This window comes from Lissotriton helveticus, chromosome 8 (assembly GCF_964261635.1).
Source record: "Lissotriton helveticus chromosome 8, aLisHel1.1, whole genome shotgun sequence".
Classification (NCBI taxonomy): Eukaryota; Metazoa; Chordata; class Amphibia; order Caudata; family Salamandridae; genus Lissotriton; species Lissotriton helveticus.
In genome coordinates, this window is record NC_136069.1 from 45,409,828 (window position 1) to 45,433,688 (window position 23,861).

At 43.6% G+C, this 23,861-nt stretch overlaps 1 long non-coding RNA gene across 1 annotated transcript in view; it reads left to right on the forward strand.

Annotated features, from left to right (window-relative positions):
- The window catches only part of LOC144771453 (uncharacterized), a 112,052-nt gene that overhangs the window by 18,775 nt on the left and 69,416 nt on the right, over nt 1–23,861 (forward strand). Inside the window, exon 2 of the long non-coding RNA XR_013599285.1 lies at nt 11,232–11,266. This is a non-coding gene — a long non-coding RNA (uncharacterized LOC144771453). The remainder of the gene's footprint in view (nt 1–11,231; nt 11,267–23,861) is intronic.

Genomic DNA, 23,861 nt, shown 5'->3' on the forward strand with positions numbered 1-23,861 from the left:
CTCTATTATTGAAAGTGTTGCTATCGCGAAGCATACACATGTGAATGTGCTCGGATGAGGGAGTATCAGCAGTGAGGCTACATCATACACAGTGATAACGCTCATTATAGTCAAGCAATGTATGTCAAACGTGAATCTGAAAGTCTCACATATAACACACTACTATATTGGTAAAGCCTGACAACAGAGCGTATAGCAATACAAATCTACACATTACTGTTTACTGTTTGTCACATGTGATCTAGGATGTGCATTCTGCCCATGGCTGATGATACTTCTTAGAGCCACCAATACCCAGGCCGAAAGGCAGCACAATAATGTGCACACACACACCAGGGGCATCGTGTAACACACATTTGTTTTTGGATGTAACGTTTGAGATCCATGGCCATCACACGTGGAAGGCTAATGTACAGACCATGAATATTGATCATCAGGATGATCGTTGCATGTTGTTCGTAGTATAAGATATGTGTATACAGCAAAGAAAATTCAAAGCTCTTTAAGCAGAAGAGGTGTCTCTCATCAAACGCTGTAGAGAGAATGACTAAAATGTGGGGGTCGTCCAACTGTTACAATGGGAAATGTTATGAAGCAATTAAATGCTTTTTTTAAGCTCACATGGCATTAGCGCACCGAGCGGGCATGGAGGCCGCACCCGACGCGATTTTGAGGAAATATATTTATCATAATATAAGTTTAATACAGTTAGAAATATATAAATATTTAAAATATTTTAGATTATCGCTTGCTCTCATATACTGTTTAAAGTTATTTAGATATACTTTTCAGACAAAAAAAGAGGGACTGGCGTACCCGGCGCGACACCATACGTCTGTGATGTAACACAGGGCCTGAAGGCGTGCACTCGTCACATACGCAACGTGTAGCGGTTGCGACCCCATACGTACACGACGTAACGCGTAGCTCGGTACTGCGTATCCGTCGGATACCAAAGTAGAAGCTGGAGCGACTTCATGCGTATATGATGTTATGCGGTACGCGTTTCCACGAACCCGTCGGATCCGAAATGCGCATCATTTATGAGTTTAGCAATATGGAGGATTGGATTTGCGTGGTGATGGAGCTTGGTACGCTACCGGTATGGGAGTGCAGTTTTCTCAACAACAAAAAAAAGAGATACATATTTTCGGGGGAAGATATACAACATTACATAGTTTTTTAAGTAAAAAAAAGAAGTATAATAGAGTTCCAAAATATTTAGAAATATAATAGAAAAAATATAGGTTTTATAAACAAAATATGAAATTAACATTTAAAAAACCTTTGAAATTGGCTGAAAAAAACATAGGTTTTACAGACGTTATAGTTAGCAATTAGCATTTAAAAAACCTTAGAAATTCACCAAAAAAAACATAGGTTTCAGGGCCTTTATAGTTAGTTGAACATTTGACTCATATAAAACCAGAGAAATTCGCCTGTTATAGTTAGTTGAGCTAACTATAACTCGCGCGCCCGCAATGCACTGGTGATGACGTCACATATTACATCACTCATGCTATGGTCAGTGACATCACTCATGACATCTCAAATGACATCACTGATGACATTATCCACGTGAAAATCTGATGCATATACTGATGCCCTAATATAAACATATATACACACACTCTAAAATGCAGACTACTATTTTTGAAACCATACACGCAACAATGCCAGATACTACAGACCACCCACTATTTCCAAGGTTTATACACACATTGAGTCACTTATACATGTGGTTACTCATCAATACAGTACTATAAAATGCACTCATACACCGATACATACAGTAACACTCCGCCACTCATCCATAGAGCTACTCACACACCTAGTCAGTCATGCAAAGAATCAATTACATACCAATTTACTCATGTATACAGTTATACACAACAACTCTGTTATTTACACACACACCACATCACTTATTTATGCAGATACTAACACATATCTTACTGTCTTATACAATCACTGATACAAGCAGACACTCATTTATACACTCAGTCTTCAAATAACTTACTCTCACGTTTAGTAATTTATATATTCCAACACTCACATATACTGCCTTAAAACATATGTAGTTGCTCACACATATACAACTGAGACATTCATTCATTCACCATCACACCCATACACACACTAACTCACCCATACAGCCCTTCCCTGATGCACTTTTGAATCCATACAACCAGTGAATCACCCACTCAGACATCTGTGCACAGAGTCACACAATCACACAGACACCCACACAGACACTCAGGCACCCATACAGATACTCAGACGACTAATCAATCAATAACCCTTATAGACACTCATGTAGATACTCACCAACCCATGCAGCCGCTTACACACCAACTGAGAGACTAATACAGACTTTCACACAGTTTAGTCACTAACCCATGCATTCAGTAAGACACATTCAATCATTCACTTATACAGTCAGCCACGCACAAACTAAATAATCCATTTAGGCACTTGTAAATCCACTCATTCTTCAATACACGTTGGCATAGATATATATGAAAAATATTTAATCTTTACAATAAAATAAACATTGACTGGATGATGTCATCAGTGATGTCATTTGAGATGTAATCAGTTTTGTCACTGACCATGTAATGAGTGATGTAATATGTGACGTCTTCACTGCTGCTAATGCGGATCCTGTGTTATGGACATTGAAAAGTCAGCACAGTGGAGTGCTTCAGCTCCCTCCATACCCACTGGGGTTTTTTATTCAGGATTATTAGGAGAGACACGGCGAGACCCACTGAGGTCAATTACATGAGGGACTTCAAGTACCAGCATGCTCTACAAGCGCATGCCCACTGGGGCGGGACTTGTGGTGAGTCATCAGGTGTTCCCGATTTTAAAGAACTGCCATTTCTCTGCTCCATGTCACCCGTGAACAAGAGCACAGGAGTGCTTGAAACGCATTGGGCTGGTGAAACATTTGAAGGGAAGACTGCGACGCGCTGTGCGGAAATTCTATAATTAAAGGTGTTAATACTCCCTGGCTAGCGGCGTCTTCATTTGGGGCAACCTGTCTTGATGGATTTAAGTGGCTGGCTCGGCCGCGAAGACGCCTGCTGCTAATGCGGATCCTGTGTTTGAAAACTCAAACACTCTGGAACCAGGGAAAGCTGTCTTATGGACATTGAAAAGTCTGCACAGTGGAGTGCTTCAGCTCCCTCCATACCCACTGGGGTTTTTCATTCAAGATTATTAGGAGAGACACGGCGAGACCCACTGAGGTCAATTACATGAGGGACTTCAAGTACCAGCATGCTCTACATGCGCATGCCCACTAGTGCGGGACTTGTGGTGAGTCATCAGGTGTTCCCGATTTTAAAGAAATGCCAATTCTCTGCTCCATGTCGCCCGTGAACAAGAGCACAGGAGTGCTTGAAACGCGTTGGGCTGGTGAAACATTTGAAGGGAAGACTGCGACGCGCTGTGCGGAAATTCTATAATTAAAGGTGTTAATACTCCCTGGCTAGCGGTGTCTTCATTTGGGGCAACCTGTGTTGATGGATTTAAGCGGCTGGCTCGGCCGCGAAGACGCCCTGCTGCTAATGCGGATCCTGTGTTTGAAAACTCAAACACTCTGGAACCAGGGAAAGCTGTCTTATGGAGTGCTTCAGCTCCCTCCATACCCACTGGGGTTTTTTATTCAGGATTATTAGGAGAGACACGGCGAGAACCACTGAGGTCAATTACATGAGGGACTTCAAGTACCAGCATGTTATACATGCGCACGCCCACTGGGGCGGGACTGTTGGTGAGTCATCAGGTGTTCCCGATTTTAAAGAACTGCTATTTCTCTGCTCCATGTCGCCCGTGAACAAGAGCACAGGAGTGCTCGAAACGCGTTGGGCTGGTGAAACATTTGAAGGGAAGACTGCGACGCGCTGTGCTGAAATTCTATAATTAAAGGTGTTAATACTCCCTGGCTAGCGGCGTCTTCATTTGGGGCAACCTGTGTTGATGGATATATATATATCCAATAATGGGATTACCGCGCTTCAGCAGAAATCAGCCGGCACTCCAAAGAGTAAAGTCACTCATTCTTTATTTTGGTGATGATTACATCGACGCGTTTCAACAGCTTCTGCTGTCTTGTTCACGATGTAGATGAATCATCTGTTTCAGTTAAAATAGGCATTTAGAAAGTCGACATGGGCGACAGCCTAAACGTAAACACAGAATGAATGCTATCAATACACAGCGGCCATCTTAAAACATTTTGGTTCAAAGATAAAAAGCATTAAAAAATACATCATGTTACAATATTGTACACTTCTCAACATTTTGCAACATTTATTTAGGAGAATATGTTTTACCATAATTACAGCAATGTAAAATGATTATCGCAGGAAAACTCATTCCTTGCATATTTCATTGTATTTCCTTAGATGCCTGCATCAGATTCCAACAGCGTATCAGAACATTCATTGGAAAATTTATTTAATCAATGAATCATTCCTGATTGATAAAAGTGCCAGCGCACCATTATTATTATTCACAATAATATATCATACAAGTACTTTCTTTTTTGTAGACTTTTATATAGCGCGAACTAGACCCGAACCGAATCAGGTATCAGGGCGCTTTACATAGCACCAGTTACGTTACATGAGGACGGACACACATTCATTTTAGGCACGGGGAGATTAAGTGATTTGCCCAGAATCACAGGAGGTTTTGGCGTCGTTACCGAGACTCGAACCCAGATCCTCTCCCCAAAAGGTATTATAAAGTGCTAATGCGTTATGCACATCTCCATTGTTTTTCCTTATATTTCATTCACAGGTACTAAACATGACAGAGTTCCATACTGATCTAAACCATTGTAAAGTGCAAGTGTTTTTTTTTCTTACGGTACTAAATATTGTAAAGTGCTATTATGTCTCAGATTACTTTTTGTTTACTCCAGCAATTATGGAAAGTGCAAGTGCTTATTTCTTCACAGTTATATCAAAAAAGGTGCCCAACATGGTTGGCCGAAAACCATTTGAAACTATGCTCCCTCAAAATGGAATTCCTCTTAATCGCTCCCCCTAACAAACTCCCACTATCCTGGAGTGGATGAAACACTTAACAGCCCTCAATGGTCAACCTCTCATTGTGGACTCAGCAAAATCGCTAGGGGTAACGCTTGACAGTAACCTAACCATGCAGAAACATATCAGCGCCTCAACCAAAGGAACTAACTTCCACCTGAAGACCCTACGAAAACTGAAACCCTTTCTGCCCGCATACGATTTCAAACAAGCAGTTCAAGCCCTGTAATCCCTTGCGTGGAATATGGGGCGGTAACCTTATGTGGCCTCCGAAGGTCATCGACAGCACCACTAAGAGCCACAATCAGCTCAGCTGCAAGACTCGTCACGGGCTCCAAGAGAAACTCCCACATATACCCAGACTTGAGAGCCCTCAACAGGCTACAAGTTGAAGCCAGAATCCATCTGAAAATAGCTTGTATGACGCACAAGGCCCTCTACCACAACACACCACTCTATCTAGCTTAGAAACTAGTACTCTCTGCGGGCAGGAGAGCCTCAAGGAGTGCCAAGACTCTTCTTCTAAAACCCCAATGATTTGCCAAGAAAAAACCTATTACCGATCCTTCTCTGGTATGGCTCCTAGGATCTGGAATGCTTTGCCCTGTGAAACAAGAATGAACCCTTCCTCTGCCTCCTTCAAAATAGAAGTGAAAGCGATCCTCATGGCTAAATTCACATGAACTCTATAACTGTTTACTGTATTGTGTTCTTATTCTGTTTTATACGCTCCATAGTCGACCTTCGGTCAGCTTAGTCTGTGCGATTATTAACTTTGTATTCTGTTTTCTCTCAAATCATGTGATCTTATTTCGTTCTTTCCACGTATGACCTGTAAAGCGCTCTGTTACTCGCAATAGTCTTGTTCACGCTATATAAAACCTTCCAAATAAATAAAATAAAATAAATAAATAAATAAAGTCTTACACACAGAACTACTATCAGAGCTGTGTAGGTCTATATCCAAGTGTATTTTTTAAAATGTATTTAAACATTCGATAAACATGTAAAACATACAGTATAATGCAGCAAGCAGAAAGACAGGGTTTTGGAAATCAATAGATTTCCAGACCTCAGGCATTTGTTTTCAAAGTGACTTTCTCTCTCGTAATGATGTAACAACGCACAACCTGGTTCCCACGGATCTCCATACCTTTCCTATCCCTCCACTTGAATAATATTACATGTTATCACATTATGCTTTGCAATTCCCAACCTTCTGTCTAGCCTTATCTCTTAATACTATGACTTTCTCTTCACTTCCACTTTCCTTGTCAAGACACACAAACCCTCCCTATTGATCTGTCTAGTATTTTCTCCTCACATGCATGCGCACGCTTCCCTACTTAATACGGGCACCGGCACACACGCACGACGCTCCTGGACTCCCGCTCCCAGATTATCAGCTCCTATCCTGCCGAATCTCAAGCACACTGAAGTAAGATCATTCTCCGGACTCTTGCTGTCCACCACCGACTTCGTTACTACACATATGTGACTCATTGAGACCCACGGGTAGGATATTGATCTTCTACCCCTGTGACCTCGCAGTCCACATCTTGGACTGGCCGTAAGTTTGCCGGTTCTCCCGCGTTTTCCCATGTTGCTTTTCCCCTTATTCACCATCAGCACTCCTTCATTGTTATTTCACTCCCAATTGGAAGCTTTTACTAGCTGCACTCCGCCTTCGGACCTTGACTCCACACTGGCAACACTTCCGTATCCCCGATCCTCACTGGGCATGGTGATAGCATCCCTGTACCATCCCACTTCCATTTCTTCCTGCACAAATAGGACAGTTTCGTTCCAGTGTGGCTTGGTGCTATGCCCTACACTGCTCAAAAACCACCCCACCCCCACCACTCCGTATTTTAACTAGCTGCAAGTTTTGAGTTGTTTTAAGACCCACCCATCTCTGAGTAACTTGATTTTCCTCCACCCCCTTTCTTTCCCCCAAAACCCCATCTTCTTGTTTTCCTCTACCTTCCTAACCCCAACTCCTTTTTTCCTTGTTCTTTTTTCTTTTTCTTTCCCCCCTCTGCCTTACACAGGGTATCTCTCAGACATTCAAATTTTTCTGTCCTGATGATGATCCCCCGACCACATTTGGGGATCGAAACGTCGTTGACAACTACATCTTGACTCCAACCCTCTGCTTATGCTTGATGTGGCCATTAACAAAATGGGGTAACCCAAAAAGTCGAGGACTCTGGTATAAAGCAATATCGAAAACAGTGGTCCTTGACCTATTCCTTCAAATACACAGAAATCAATCAGTACATAGTTGTTATTCAGAAAACATTTCAGAGCATGTCCAGCAGATCAGCTCTAGCTAATAAAAGCACCAGTCAAGGAAAAGGATTGCAACAACACCAATAGAAAACCAGAGACAATTTTAATTCATTGTATCTAGATTGAATGCGATAAATCACAGTTTATAAAATTGCTTGAAAAATGTAGGTTGCCCCAAGAAGGCGTGCAAAAAGAGAAAAGGGGGTGAATTGGGACAGTGTCGTGTGATTGGGAATAAGAAAAGGTTCAAGACAGTAGTGACATAAAATTATTTACAATAGTGCTATACAAAAGAACGGTTGAACACTTCACCATACTCGCAAACCTGGCCACAAGAATTAATTATGTACACATTTTTTAAATTATTCTCAAAGAAACACACAGTGTTAATTTCCTGTTTGCACATTGTATGGCGAAAATATGATCCAGGTTAGAAAATAACAAGGGCGTCGACGTTTCGACTCGTCTTAGGGCCTGTGGGTTAGTTAGACCTGGGCCATGCGAGTCTTCATCGGGACTAAAAACGGGACAGCCAAGGGTTATTGATGACCCCTAAGGGAGGGACCCAGTCGTTTGTATTCACTGTGTGCCCCTAGTATAATTGTTCACACCTTATCAAAGATGGAGATATGATGGCATGTAGTTCCAAAATAGAGGCGGGCCTTAATCACTACGTAGTTTACTTCTACTCATTCCACCTTGTCATACGCAATAATTGTTTTTGTATCAACCTCCAAGTCTCTGTCAATTCGAATTAGGTGGCGCTCCGAATAGTATTCGGGCGAAAGACTTTATCCCGGTTGAAGAAACCGCGCCACCTGATTCGAATGCCATCATATCTCCATCTTTGATAAGGTGTGAACAATTATACTGGGGACACACAGTGAATACATACGACTGGGTCCCTACTGTTGCACCCCCTGGAGTTAGAATAGTAAATTTGACCCCTACACTATCCAATACTTACCAAACATGCAATGTAATGTAATGCGTTGTAATGGTATGCGTTGTAAAGGTAGTATGCATTTGTGGGGTTTCAGCTTGCCTGTCGGTGTGATTGTCGAATAAATCAAGAGAGATCGGGGTTTTGGGAAGAGCGGGTTTTATTCCGGTGTACAGTCTCCTTTTAACAGCAGGTATTCGGTAAAACGGTAGAGGGTTTGCTGCTTCCTCCGCCGCCTCTCGCACTCCGCTCCGCCTCCTCGTCTCCCGGTGCCTGCTGGGCGTTGTAGTCCGAGCTTCCGCCGTGGTCAGGATGATGCCGGGTGGGGCTCCGCCCGACGTGCAGCAAAGGAAAGGAAATCAGCGTTACTCAGTTGTCCCAGCACATTCAGCGTGAGGAAGGGGATGTGAGGGAAACACACGTGCAGTTAACTACCCCTCGGTAAGTGCCGGACGGTGAGGGAACAAAAGAAACAGTCCAGAGGGGGAAAGTTGTTAACGCTGTCCCCTAGGATCACGGAGGTTTGCCCAGAGTCCGTCCAGCCCAACCCAGGAAGCGGGACCGTACCTGTCCTAGCCACACTTCCCGGGAAGCGTGGCTGGGCGATGCGCCTTCTCGGTGGCCTCCTGGCGTGTCGCTGCAGTCTAGCTCCTCAGTAGGGCGGTCTCCTCCGTTCCTTGCTCTGGGTCCGTCCGGGTCTCGCCTCGTCCCGCTTGGGTCGGTGTTTCTTCCTTTCTCAGCCCCGTCCTCGGTTCTCTTCCACGCTCCTCCGTCCAGGCTCGACTTTCTCCCGTCTCCTTCGTCGATCCGCCACCACTCCTCTCCGTCTTCACTCCTTCGCCACTCCGCTCCGTCCTCGCTCTCCAGTCTCCACTCTCCGCCTCCAGGTGTAACACACACCTGTCCAGGGGCCGGGCCGGTATTTAAGGAGTGGCCTTGGACAGATTCCTGCTCTGCTGCCGCCCATTTAAAGGTACAGGGCTCCTCGCATTCCATCACCGGCAGACAGCTGACCACATCCGCGGTCTTCCAGGCGTCGGCATGCTGAAACAACAGAGGAGAGACATGAAAAGGTAGGCCAGGGGGGCCCGCGTCCGGGTCCCCCGCGTCACAGCATTGTAATGGAATGCGTTGTAAATGTAGTTTTTTAAATTTCGTTGTAATGGCATGCATTGTAATGGATGTTGCGTTGTAACAAATGTGTTGTAAAGGTATGTGTTGTAAAAGTGTGTGTTGTAACGTCATACATCCCTGTCTAGTGCCTCCAGACCCAGGGATATATGGGCCCCCTTAACATGTTACCTGCTAGCACACTGAGGAAAATGATATTTTGCCTGATCAAATATGTCCTCTACATATACCCTATGTTACATGTCATGTGCATGTCACCCATGCATATTTCCCGTAGTGGCCTGAATCACTAGGCCCCTGCAATCATGTCCTGCATTAGAAATGCCAGTCATCAAAGTCTCCCAAAGGTTAAGTTAGCATAAGGCCCATGTATTTGCATTTTGCATTGTGCTCTTTTAAATAAATATCGTACTGGTTGAGCCTGAAACCACTTTCTGAATTAATGTTTTCATGACTCCTGACACACTGAAGCTGCAGTTACGTCCCTCTGACCTCGCATACTTCTAGCTCAGCCGCAAGAAGCCCAGTAAGGGTTGCCAAGACAGTATATTTTGCTTAACAGTTATCTGCCTGCCCGGTGAGGAAAAGTAAACAGAACCCGTCCGAGGGAGATAGGCCTAGCCATTCTGTCTCCATTAAAGTAAATCACAGTGCTTGCACCCATAGAAAGCTCATGCAATGAACGAATAAATATGCCCTCTCTGTCTTTTAGTGACGAACAACCTTTGCTTCTTTTGCTTGCTGACTCTAGATATCAGTTGTACTAGATGTGCTGTTCGCCTTGACATAAAAGATCTCTCTGCTAGGTTGTAAGTCAGCCTCCACCCAGTTACACGTCAATTGTACGTCATGTTCAAAGTTGCACAATTAGGGCACAGTTCGAGCTGGTCATGCAAACTCCTCCTCTGTGTACCACCCACCTATGACACCTACCTATCACACACCTATGACTCATCAAGTGTACACCCACATGTTCTTATCTCATTTTCTGTCTTGCGCCTGCTCCTATGTACAAGGAGTGAAAAGTATATAATATAATGTTTTGTTATTAAATGTTAGAAGACTCTTCCTGAACCTCTGTGGTGATGGAACATATTCTCCCTTTGACTCGAGTTATTGGAATAAAGCCCATTTTAACTCAGATACCACGGACTCTGCCTCTCACTTGATGCATGATACTTTGTTAATGCCTAGAAATTCTGCCAGGGTAATATTTTATTTACCACAACACCCACGTGATTCTTCACAGCCCGATACAGAAATATCTACGCACTAGCAAGTCCGGAGGATACACAAGTAGTGGGAGGGTCTTGTACTGGGCACAATGGGGATGCCAATTGTGACCACCATAATTTACATTTTAGTGAGGGCTGCCTTGCCATATATACAGGGAAGGACTCGAAAATGATGTGATGTGTATGTAGACTGGTTATGAGAATGTTATACTGTACGCTGCGGCACGCTAAAGCGCCTCTTATTGCCCTGCTGATGCAATGATATGCCTTGATAGGTTATGTGCGAAAATCTCATGCTATGTGTACCATGGATGCAGGCAAACTGATATAGTACTACTCACTGTTCGTAATGATGCTACTGATGCTCTTTGTATGGTTGTAAAACAATAAAAAGAAGTTAAACAAGAAAAGTAACTTGTTCTTTAGTGCCATGAAACCTCTGTGTATGTTGCCCTTTACTAATCACTTGTGACATAACCCAGCTGAATAATGTTAATTATGATTCCTAAGATATTCCTTTGTAAATGGCATGCAATCTAATCACCTGCTTTATTTCTTCCAATACAGAATGCAGCTGTGGAGAGTACTATGTGGTGGAGCATGTAAGTTGTTATTTGTTCTGTACCTGCTGTTAGTGAGACCTCGCTTTGGAATACTGTGGTTACTGTTTTAATAGTTAATAGACTGCTTTATGTATCAGGTCCGAATACCAACTACTAATGAAAGATGTTGTAATTTGACCACTATTTCTAGCCAGTTGGTCAATGTGGTCTGTTCATTTGCAGCGTGAACTGATTCCAGTCTTTAGGTCTGGTGTTAGCTGCAAGCAAATGCATCCTGTCTCTGTTCCTCAGTACCACTGGAAAACTGAAGAGCTGCCCTTCACTAAATTACAGATCTGATGAAAGGATGGGATGCACTGTCACCAACCCAGTCAGGTTGTAAAACATGCCTGGGACATCCTGAGCATAGCCTTGGACTGTAGTACATGGTAAAGGTTACTTTGTTTTTAAAGGAACCTAGTTTATGCCATTCATGGTTTGAAGGAAACCCTCGATGCAATTCAGCATCCAGAGCTTTTTGATGGTCTGCAATTCATAAGTTTTGATCTCAGAATTCTGAGAATGTTATAAAGAGATATAGTTAGATATTGTGTGTGGCAGGGCTTTCATGGTCACCCTATTTTGCAGTTTTTGAAAAATCTAGATTTTACACTGAAAACGAAAATGATCTAAAATTACAGTGAGTTTCTTCCCCACTACTGCAAGTTCCTTAAAATGATTGTCAATAGTAATTGTCTATTTCTGTCATTTGAAAGAGCTTTGAATTGTGAAGGCATAGCCTTCATGCAAAGAAGGAAGTGTTCTATTTTGTTTATAATAACACAAAGCTGGAAAAAGTTGAACATTCTGATGAGTCCAATAATATTTGCAGGCTCTGGTAGCTGGATCACTCATCCAGAAAACTAGGTTATTTTATGGGGCAAACAATAGTACTGGTCTCCTTTTTTAATGGCACCTTTGGTGTATGGACATAACTAGTATATATCAATGTTCATAGGTGAGCATAATCGGTTTGTTAATGGTTCAGTGTCTTTATATGCTATTGTGTTGTTGCCCACAAGATTCTCCATACCCGTGCTGAAGCTGCCCTGCAGGGATGGGGCCTCCCAAAATTCCCTTCCTGCTGACTCTGACTGAACTGACATGATTTGTGGATGACACCATAATATGAGCAAATATACGTCACTTTTATTTTTCAAACATACACTTTCATCTAATAGTGATATTTTGGAACTGTATCAAGAAGACACTATTAACCCCTTCCACGCTGATGACGAGCTGGGCTCGTCATGAGTAGCCTCCTGCTACGCTGATGACGAGCCCAGCTCGTCACGTAACATGCGGTTGCGGAAAAGTCAGCGTACGAGCGGAATTCCGCCCGCACGCATGCGGTTAAGCATTAACATTGGACACAGTTCTTATTTTGCATTTACACTGCTGGTGTACGTGTGAGCTGTCCCATGGACACTTTACCCTACAGCTCTACCATGTCGACGAGGACGTCACAATACCATGGCTCTGCACACGACTCCATGTAATGTCATGGGAGCCATAAGAAGACTTCATCGGCGTGCTGACTTCAGTTTCCTTTTTTCCGCGCCGTTAACCCATTATGGTTTTTTTCAGGCTTTCCATTTTATGGGTGATTTTCACTGTTTCTGTAGGTACAACTTTGTTGCCGGTGAAGATGTCTTCACGAAGGAAGTTGGGATTCAAGCCCTGCCGGCAATGTGGCGGTCAGATGCCCATCACTGACCCGCATGAAGATTGTCTCTGGTGTTTGTCACCAGACAACAATGTAGAAGCTTGTCATGTCGCCTGGTGAATCTAAAGGCTTTGAAGGAAAGAGAGAAGAAGCTGTTCATGCCGAAGGCATAGAGGCAGAAGAGAGATTGTCAGAGGTCTCGATCTCATTCGGAGTCGCAGTCTCCCCATATTTCGTGTCCTCTAAAAAAAAAACCCATAAGAATAAGCAGTGTCATGGGTCTCAACGACGTTCTTCTGAAGGTGGTTCGCCGAGGTTGGTGTCCCTGGATCTGAAAACAGAAGAAGAAAGAGAGAAGTTATCTCCGGCACCATCTCTGGAGGTGTCTCTGGCTCCGATGACTGGGATGGAACGGCCTCTGCTGGAACCGGATTTGGATCCAGTGGTCCCTTTGCCACATCCTGCGTCAGTGCCCTCGAACCAAGAGCAGGAGTATCCAGAGTTCCCGGCTCCTGGGTCTGATCCTTCCACCTTTTTTCAAAGCCATGTATAGCATTGTTGCATGGGCTGAGAGTCCACCTGGTGCACCTGTTGGCCCCATGGGTCTGCTATCTTATTCTCTCTGAGGATTTCTGTCCCATTTTTAACAGACACCCTTTATGCCTTTCATGCCTATGACTCTTGTGGCTTGGCCTCCGCCGGCACAGAGACAGCCAACGCCATTGCTTCTACAGGAAGGGTGAGATTCTTTAACGCTGCACGAACCTTCACTGGGGCCGTCTGGATCCGAACCGATCCACATCGCCCAGATCTGATTTCTCTTCTTCCACCTCCTACTGATAAGCCTCCGGCATCAGTACGACGTCGCTGGCACCGCCTCTGGTGCCACCGAGGTTAAAGATCAAATACCGTACATAGGCACAGAGATTGTTGGAAGAAAGATATTTGGAAGAGCATGAGGGTGTTTTAGAAGGAGAAACAGTAGGGTTAGACCCTGATTTCGACGGGCTAGAGGAGGCAAATGGTCTGGATACCTCCCCAGCATGGGAGTTATTATCTCCTAAGTGATTGGTACCTCCTGAGGTCACTTCCTATAACGTGGTAATAAGAAAAGCGGCAGAAATGATAGTTACCTCTTCCTTCTGCAGATTTGAAGTGCAACCTTTCAACTGAAGTGCTTCATTCGAATCCTTCATCTTCAGAACCACTCTTACCCGTTAATGAAGCTTTAACTGAGCCCATTCTTGAGATATGGTAAAAGCAGATGTCCTCTGCTGCCTTTTTTAAGATCAGTTGCCAGAAGTCTTATGCCGGCTCCAGCAGGGATCCAGTGTTTCTGTTTCACCACCCACGCCTGTGATTTCGGTAGTTCTTGTTGTTCTTACATAACGTAATCACATTAGACCGCATCCTACCTGTCGACTGATCAGACCACCACTTAATCTTATTCCGCATCTCCCAACCGATCATGCGCCAACCTCCCATCCAAGACCCCCCCACATGGACAAGAAACCTAACACAGATCACCATGGATGACCTGGAAGAAAAAATAACCACTCTCCTCCCCATCCCCCAGGTTGGTCTCTCCACAACAGACCTCACATCCTACTACAGCACAACCCTGTCCTCTATCCTAGACCAACTTGCCCCCCTGAAACTGAAAAAATCCAGGAACATCCCCTCCAGATCCTGGTTCAACAAGGACATTAACGACGAAAGGAGGCAGCTTAGAGCCACAGAACGTCTATGGAGAAAGGATCCCTCTGCTAACCTCTGCAAAAAACTCAAAACTGCAAGAAGAGTGTACAAAAAACATATCATTAAAGAAAAAAACAGTTTCTTCTGCACTGCCCTCGACAATGCGAAAAACAGGCCAAAAGAACTCTTCAACATCATCAAGCAGCAAACCTCCAAACCCTCTTCAACCCCAGTACAGGCCTCCAAAGTTCTATGTGACAACTTCGCAACCTTCTTCAATGAAAAAATCAACAAGATCGAGCAATCACTCGCCTCTAAAAACTCAGCCCCAGCAATCAAAACCACCTCTAGCTTGCGTCCCACTAAAACTTGGAGAACCTTCGACCTCGTACCTGTAGCTGAGATTCTCAATCTAATCTCCTCCTCCAAACCCTCTTCACACATCCTCGATCCTGTACCCTCTCAACTGACCAAAAAGCTGAAACTCTCCCTCGCACCACGATGGTGCAAAATGATAAACAGTTCCTTAAAAACTGGCATCATACCAGATTGTCTCAAAGTCAGCCAAGTCACACCTTTACTCAAAAAGCCTGGCCTAGACCCCAATGACCTGAACAACTTCAGACCGGTTTCCAATCTCCCCTTCCTAGCCAAACTCCTCGAAAAATGCATTCTCCAGCAACTGAATCGGCACTTGGACAATATCAACCTGCTAGACCAACACCAATCAGGCTTCAGAAAAGGCTGTAGCACTGAAACTGCGATCCTTAATATCGTTGATGACATCCTCAAATCCCTTGACACTGACCAATGTTGCCTACTCATTTTCCTAGACCTCTCTGCAGCCTTTGACACTGTGGATCACAAACTTCTCATCAAGGCTCTCAAAGACCGAGTAGGTGCAGACGAGGTGGTTCTTTAATGGTTCTCTTCCTTCTTTCACGGTCGCTCCCAAAGGATAAAAATCAAATCCTTTATGTCAGACCTACTCCCCGTCAACAGAGGTGTCCCCCAACGCTCAGTACTCTCTCCTCAGCTGTTCAACATATACATGGAACCCCTCATAACCATCCTAGAAAAAGCCAACATACCCTTCCACCTATATGCTGACGACACCCAGATCTACCTGGAAACCTCCTCCATTAATGACATTCTAAGACTCAACAACACTCTCAAAGAAATTCAACAATGGCTTGCCACAAACCACCTTAAACTCAATCAAGAAAAAAACGAAATCCTCCTTATGTCCAACAAAGACGAAAACCTGCAAATCATAGAGTGGCTGAAAGCTATCAATGCTCTCAACGGCAATCTCACCCTGGCTAACTCAGTAAAATCGCTAGGAATCACCCTCGACCAAAAACTAACCATGACAAATCACATTAAGACCTCTGCCAAGAGTGCCTTCCTTAATTTGAAGCTCCTCAACTAAATCAAACCTTTCATCCCGCCCACGGACCTCAAACAAGCCACCCAATCACTGGTGTTATCTAGACTGGACTATGGGAACGCAGTTCTCTCCGGTACAGCTCTCTCCCGCCTAGCCCCACTCAAAACAACTCTCAAAGCGGCTGCCAGAATGGTCACCGGAGTCAAAAAGTACGACCACCTATCTCCCGCACTCGGAGAACTAAAATGGCTCCCAGTGGAATTGCGTGCCAGTTTCAGAACTGCCTGCCTTACTCACAAAGCCCTACACACGGGGAAACCAGAATACCTGGCCTCCAAGCTCAAGAAAGCCGGCCAGTCAAGAAACCTTAGGAGTTCCAACACCCTCCTACTAATCCCTCTGAAAGCGCGCAAGCAAAAAACTGCAGCTCGTTCTTTCGCAGGAAACGCACCCAAAATATGGAACTCCATCCCGGTTGACATCAGGACTACTCCCTCCTTCATAAAATTCAAAAGACTCCTAAAAGACTTATACCTCAACCGTACCTTCCCAAACTGAAATCCGAAGTGCACAAGCTGACACCTTGCTGCCAACAGACAATTGCTCCAACATTCCCATCCTCATCCACGCCCCTTAACCCCCTACTCTCCTCAACTCCCGGAGGGAGACGGAGCTCAGGACTTTACCCACGGATCGAAACTACCTCGGAACCACTCTACCTCAATGTGCTCCTCGGACGCACAGCACACTGGAACTTTTGATCACTTACACTTTCTTGTTCCTCTTTTATGTGTTTTTCTCCCCTACTTGCTGTAAAGCGCTCCGATACCTTCGGGTCTGGCTAGCGCTATATAAAACCTCTTAAATAAAATTAATTAAATAAATAAATTGTTCTTCCAAATTGTGATCTGTTCCGTACTACACCAGCAGACAGGGAATCAAGAGGATAGAGCACTCGACAAAGAAGATCTTCTCCTCTGGAAGTATGGCCTTCAAATCTACAAATGCTACTTGTTTTTTAGGGCGTTATGTGCATGCGGTAATGGACTCAGCAAGGGAGGTCATCTCAAAGTTGTCTGGGGATCTTCACAGTCATTTCACAGAGCTATTGAACGATGCTCAGGCAGCGGCCCACCAGTTTATTCAGTCTGGTCTGGACACCTCGTACTCGGTGGCAAGAGCCATGGGTTCTTCTGTGGCAACAAAAAGGCATGCCGGGTTGAAGGGTTCGTGCTTTCCCCCAAATATTCAGGGTCCATTGTTGAATTTGCCCTTTGATAGAGCACAATCTTTTAAGGCTAAGGCTCATTCTGTGCTACAGAGATTTAAAGATAGTAAAGCGACTGCAAGATCCTTATGGCTTCAGTCACAGCCTAAGGACTATAGGCAGTTTCTCAGGTTTCTTGATTTTCACAGAAACTTCTCCTTTTGAGGATGAAATTGGCAGTAGCAGCAGCAACAAGGCTCAAATTCCCTTTATAGGAGCTACTTGCGAAGGGTAGAGGTCATCAGCACGGTTCTGCCCATCAACCGGCCTCCTCCTCCTCCTCCTCCTCTTCTTTTTCTTCTTCTTCTTGGTAGCCAGCTATGGCTACCAAGGCTTGTTGGTGCTCCTACCAGACACTGACCTCCTAGACATGGACATCCGGCGTGGGACAGTTTGTGCACACTACTGTTCTTCCTCAGCATTGCATGGTCCTGACAGCTACAGCGATAAGGTCACCGTAGACTCTATGGAGCCTCCCGACATTGGTTGGACATTATGCTTCCGTTCCCACTGGTCACGTCCTAGTGACGTAGACGCTGTCCTCTCTGCTTGTAGGTTCTTTGCTTCTAGAATACACCTTTGGATTCCACCAAACTCCTTCACAGTCTTCTCCAGATGCATCTTGTTCAAAGTCACTTATTGCTGTCAACGGCATGTTCCAACGTCACTTCACCCCTATGCACCCGTCTTCCCATATGCAGGTAACCTGGTTCCTGGGGCATCCATGGGTGGGGTGGCGTTCCAACCTTCTGTCTTCTAAAGGGTTTCTTCAAGGTCCTCCGGAAGGGTGCTTCTTCAAAACTGCAACCGCGACTTCTCCACTAACTCCCATTGGGCACACAGCTGTGTTTCCACTCTGCACACAGCCTCCGTTGGGTTCCTGGGTACTTACCTTGGGTGGTTACTTTTGTCACCGGCTCCTCTGGGTCTTCTGGTCCAAGTCCTGTTCTCCTTTGCAGTTCACATTCCACTTTCTTGGTATATGGTTTGGCCTCCCCCTGGAGACCACTGTATATTTGTGCTACTTACCTGATTCTTGCAAAGTATTCTTGAGGCATGTGTTGATATCTCAGGGTAGAAGATTTACCAATGTGTTAGTGAGGGTTGTGTAATAAATAGAAGTATTTTTATACAAACACTGCGTGGTTTCTTTTCATCTAGTCTACACTACTTATTAAAGTTGGTAAAACAAGCTGCTTTACACTCCTTCAAGATTGTTCAACAGGATTGTGTGGGCAAAGATGGTTTGACGATTCTTTACAGGAAAAAATTCCAATCACGCACTGATTTTTTTTGTGTGAATTATTTATAGAAGAGCTTTCACTCTATCCTCAAGAGTGAGTGGAAAAACAGCCAACACGTGTTTCGCCCCTTTACATGGCCTTCCGGCTTGGGGCTTCCTCAGGGCGTTTTATAAAAAGGTTTAGTCAAAAAAGTCATAGCGTTCGAGAAGTCCTAGGATTTTTAATCAAAGCATAATGCCGGTCTGAGTCGCGTCCGTGGTTGACTACCTACCACGGACGATAATTGTATGTAGGTGTATAGGGTCGAAAGTGAATTAAGCATAATTAGTTAATAATTAGTTACTAATTTATTCTTGACATATTTAATTGATTAATAATTATGTAAATTGTGCAACAATTATATTTTTGTTATATATTTTGTGTGGACTGCTGGGTTTGCAGGGGTATAGGTTGGGAAGTTAAGTATTAATTAACTATTCATTATTAACTTATTAATTATCGGCACAATCCAACCCCCGAGGCCCGACAGATCCTGGGGTGGTGCATTCTCAGCGGCTGGGCTGCCGCTCAATATCACGCTCCAAAAGTGCCCACAGGCAAGAAGCACTCAAATAGCAGTGCTGCGCAGAAGCCTTTTATTAGGTATGGACAACACCGGCAAAGCAGTCCCTTTAACAGCTGTCCCGCTGTCTAAGGGAGGAGCCTTTCTTTACCGCCGGAGCCTCTGAGGAAGAAGTCAAGCACTTCGAAACGCCTCAGGCATAGACGGCGGGAGAGCTGTTAAAGGGACTGCTTTGCCGGTGTTGTCCATACCTAATAAAAGGCTTCAGCGCAGCACTGCTGTTTGAGTGCTTCTTGAGTGTGGGCACCTTTGGAGCGTGATATTGAGTGGCAGCCCAGCCGCTGAGAATGCACCACCCCAGGATCTGTGCGGCCTCGGGGTTGGATTGTGCCGATTCAGGCACGTGGATCAGCAGCGCAGGATTGAGGACACGCTCACAAGCAGCAACCCCATCCAGGGGCTGTAAACAAACCAACAGTTTATAGCGCTATTAAAGACTCTGGCACTACGAATCCCATAACCCCATGCACAGTCTCAACGAAGCAGCCCAATCAGGGCGTGCAATCGAGGATATTAAGGGAGGAGCCGTGACCAGACTGCGCCTTTCTTTACCGTCGGAGCCTCTGAAGAAGAAGTCAAGCACTTCGAAACGCATCAGACATAGACGGCGGGACAGCTGTAAAAGGGACTGCTTTGCCGGTGTTGTATATATATGTAAAACGCTATTGCCAGCAGTCGGTTTACGATAAAGTTGGGTGCTGATCTGACCATTCCTCACACTCACTTGTAAATCCAGGTAACTAACTTTTTCTTTGTTAATTTCCCCAGTGAATACACTCATTGTCATTTAGCAGTGATATATATTCACAAGCCTCTTCTATAGACCCATTCCACACTAGGAACAGGTCATCAATGTACCTGCTCCAAGCCACTATCTTGTTATTCCAAGCGGCATTACTGGGGGCCCAGGCGGGAGGAGCAGGTAGCCTGCTTAGAAAAAGTTAGTTACCTGGATTTACAAGTGAGTGTGAGGAATGGTCAGATCAGCACCCAACTTTATCGTAAACCGACTGCTGGCAATAGCGTTTTACACGCTTCAAGCAGCCATTCCCGTAAACTTATCACCAATATCCCATACGGGGAATTTTTACGATTAAAACGTAATTGTACCCATAATGAAGACTTTGAACAAGCTGCCACGGACAGCATAGAGAGATTCCGCAACAGAGGATATAATTTAAACTTACTTCAAGAAACTTTGAACAAAGTCAGAAAAATACCTCGCAGCACTCTGTTTGAGAAGAAAGAGACTACCCCTTCTAAAGAGGTTCAATTCCGCATGATTACACCGTTTGCTGCGGATTCATTTAGATTAAGATCTATCTTGTCTAAACATTGGCACATCCTTAAATCTGACCCAATTGTGGGTCCAGATATTCCTGTTGTGCCTTCTATTACCTATAGGAGGGCAAGATCGCTGCGAGATGAGATGGTCCACAGTTATCTACCACCCCAGGAGAAACAATTAGGAACTCTGAAAGATGCGAAAGGCTTTTTCCCATGTGGAAAATGTAAAGCCTGCTCGGCAAGTAAAAGAACTTTAGCATATGATGTGACAGGTTGCAAAGGTGGCAAAAAAATCACTAAATTCATGTCTTGTCACACAGATCACGCAGTCTATTGTTTGGTTTGCTCTTGTCCGTTGAGGTATGTGGTTAGTACCATCAATCCTGTCAAACTCCGGATATTAGAGCATATGCGGGCAATTGCCAATAAAGATTTTAGCTATCCAGTAGCACGGCATTTTGCCATGACACATAAGAGTGACAGAAACCTTTTAAGATATTTCTGCCTAGACCAAGTTGCTGAAAACCCGAGAGGAGGTAACCGATTACAGGCCCTAAGAAGATTAGAATCTAGATTTATCATAGATCTTGAGACCAGGGCACCCAAGGGACTGAATATAGGGGAAGAACTTGCCTCTCACTTGGGCTAAGAATATGTTGGGTTGTTATGTGATTTATGAGAAACTGTGAAAATCTGTGTGTGATAATTTTGATGAATTGACTGGGTGGAATTCTGAAGATGTATATAGTAAAAGAGAGTTTCATTGTCAGGGTGGGATATGTGAATTTTGATTTTTCACTGGCTTGAGAATATAGCAACCTAATATTGGGTTGCAATTGCCGATCCACGGCAAGATTTTGCTCAGTAGAGCGTTTTTTCTAATGTAGCGATGTTCGCTTCAATTGTGCATTTTTTTAATGCTTTGTCTCTCAGGTACGTGCCTTTGGACTAAAATGTTCATTGATATTTCTGCCGATACACGGCGAGATTATCCATTGAGTAAGCGCATAATGTATTTGCGGTTGTTTCAAAATGTGACTCGAAATATGGGAGCAGAATTTCAGTATCTCACGTTGACAAAATGTATAGAATGTATGCGTTCTAAGATGGCGCGCAGTGTATACTTACATGCTTTAGTCCATTGTTTGTGTTAATCTGAGTCATGAACATAGATAAGGGTGTCATTCATGGCGCTCTGATGTTAACACTGACGAAGGGATTTCATTCCCGAAACGCGTCTGCTTTTCTAAATAAACCGTTCTGCTAAAATATCTGTTGCTGCCTTTGAGAGTGCTGGTCTTTTCCTGTAAACCCGGCTGGGTATCTTTGGAAAATCGGAGCTTTCATGTACTACGTGAACACCATCGCGTTAGCTAGCACCCGCCCTCAGAGTGACTCACGTACTTGGTGTTTTGGAGCTACAATATATATATATATATATTCACTGAAAAAACCATAGGTTATAGACCATATATAGTTAGGAATTAGCATTTACAAAACCTTGAAAATTCACTGAAAAAACCATAGGTTATACACCATATATAGTTAGGAATTAGCATTTAAAAAACCTTATTTTACTCACACAAAACCATTGAAATTCCATATATAGTTAGTTGCACTAACTATATATCGCGCACCCGCAATCCACTGCTGATCATGTCACATATTACATCATTCATGACATGGTCAGTGACATCACTGATGACATCACTGATGACATCTCAAATGACATCACTGATGACATCTCAAATGACATCACTGATGACATCACTGATGACATCTCAAATGACATCACTGATGAGATCACTGATGACATCATCCAGTGACTGTGTGTTTCTGTAAAGTTTAAATATGTTTTACATATTGAAGAATGAGTAGATGTATAAGTGTCTGGGCGAAGGATTTAGTAGGTGCATGACTGAATGTATGAGTGAGTGATTAAATGTGTCTCACTGAGTGCATGGGTTAGTGAGTAAACTGTCTTAATTTGTGCATCATTATGTCTGTTGTTCTGTAAACTGCTGCATGTGTTGATCAGTAGCTATATGATTAACTATATGGGTTATTGATTGATTGTCCAAGTATTTGTATAGGAGACTGAGTGTGTGTGTGGCTGGCTGGGAGGTGTGTGACTCTGTGCAGATCAATGTGTACTTGTATCAATGATTGTATAAGAAAGTAAGTATGTGTTAGTATATGTTTGAAAATGTAAGGTGCTCTATGTTTAACTGTATAGACAAGAAAATGGAAGTGTGATTGATTCTTTACAGGACTGACTAGGTGTGTGAGTAACTCCATGGATGAGTGGCAGAGTGTAAGTGTCTGTATAGGTGTATGAGTGCATATGATAGTGTTGTAAAGATGAGTGATTGTATGTATGAATGATTGTATGGGTGAATGAGTGAATGTGTGTGTAGACGTAGGAATCAGTGAGTACGTATGTAGTAACTAGTATTGGTGTGTCAATGGTTTCAAAAATTATACTCTGTATTTAACACTGGGTGAAACAGAGGTTATATTAAAACGTGAGGAGATGCATTGTATTGTCACATGAATGATATCATCAGTGATGTGGTCATTGATGTCAAATGAGATGTCATCAGTGATCTCATCAGTGATGTCATTTGAGATGTCATCAGTGATGTCATCAGTGATGTCACTGACCATGTCATGAATGATGTAATATGTGACATGATCAGCAGTGGATTGCGGGTGCGCGATATATAGTTAGTGCAACTAACTATATATGGAATTTCAATGGTTTTGTGTGAGTAAAATAAGGTTTTTTAAATGCTAATTCCTAACTATATATGGTGTATAACCTATGGTTTTTTCAGTGAATTTTCAAGGTTTTGTAAATGCTAATTCCTAACTATATATGGTCTATAACCTATGGTTTTTTCAGTGAATTTCAATGGTTTTTTAATAGCAAATATCATAAGCTGTCGAATGTCAAGTACGTGGTAAGTGAAAACATTTTCGTGTTTATGCACACTGATCTGCTTTGAATGGTGCCCCCCCCCCCTCATTTCTATTAGGAGTACTCTCTCTTTGCAGATAGTGAAAGGTAGTTAACGCAGGCCTTTGCCCCCGTTGTAATCCGTCGTGCCTGCTTCTCTCTCCATTTGATTGATTGTTATCCAAGTATTTACTGTTTTAGAATTAGTTCTCTTTGGTTCATTCTCTATTTACAAACAAACACAGAGTCGCAATACTCTGTTTAGTCTTTGCAGATAACGAAAAATCGTGTAAAAAAAAAGAAAAGGAATCGAGCAAAATCAGTAGGCCACTAATGGGATCTCTTTTTGACCTCGCTAAAATAGAAACATTAGGAACAACCCCTCATGACAAATACAAAACTAGTGAGATGAACTGAACTCCACACAATGATGGCTGCAAAACAGCTCGGCTCCGCCACCCA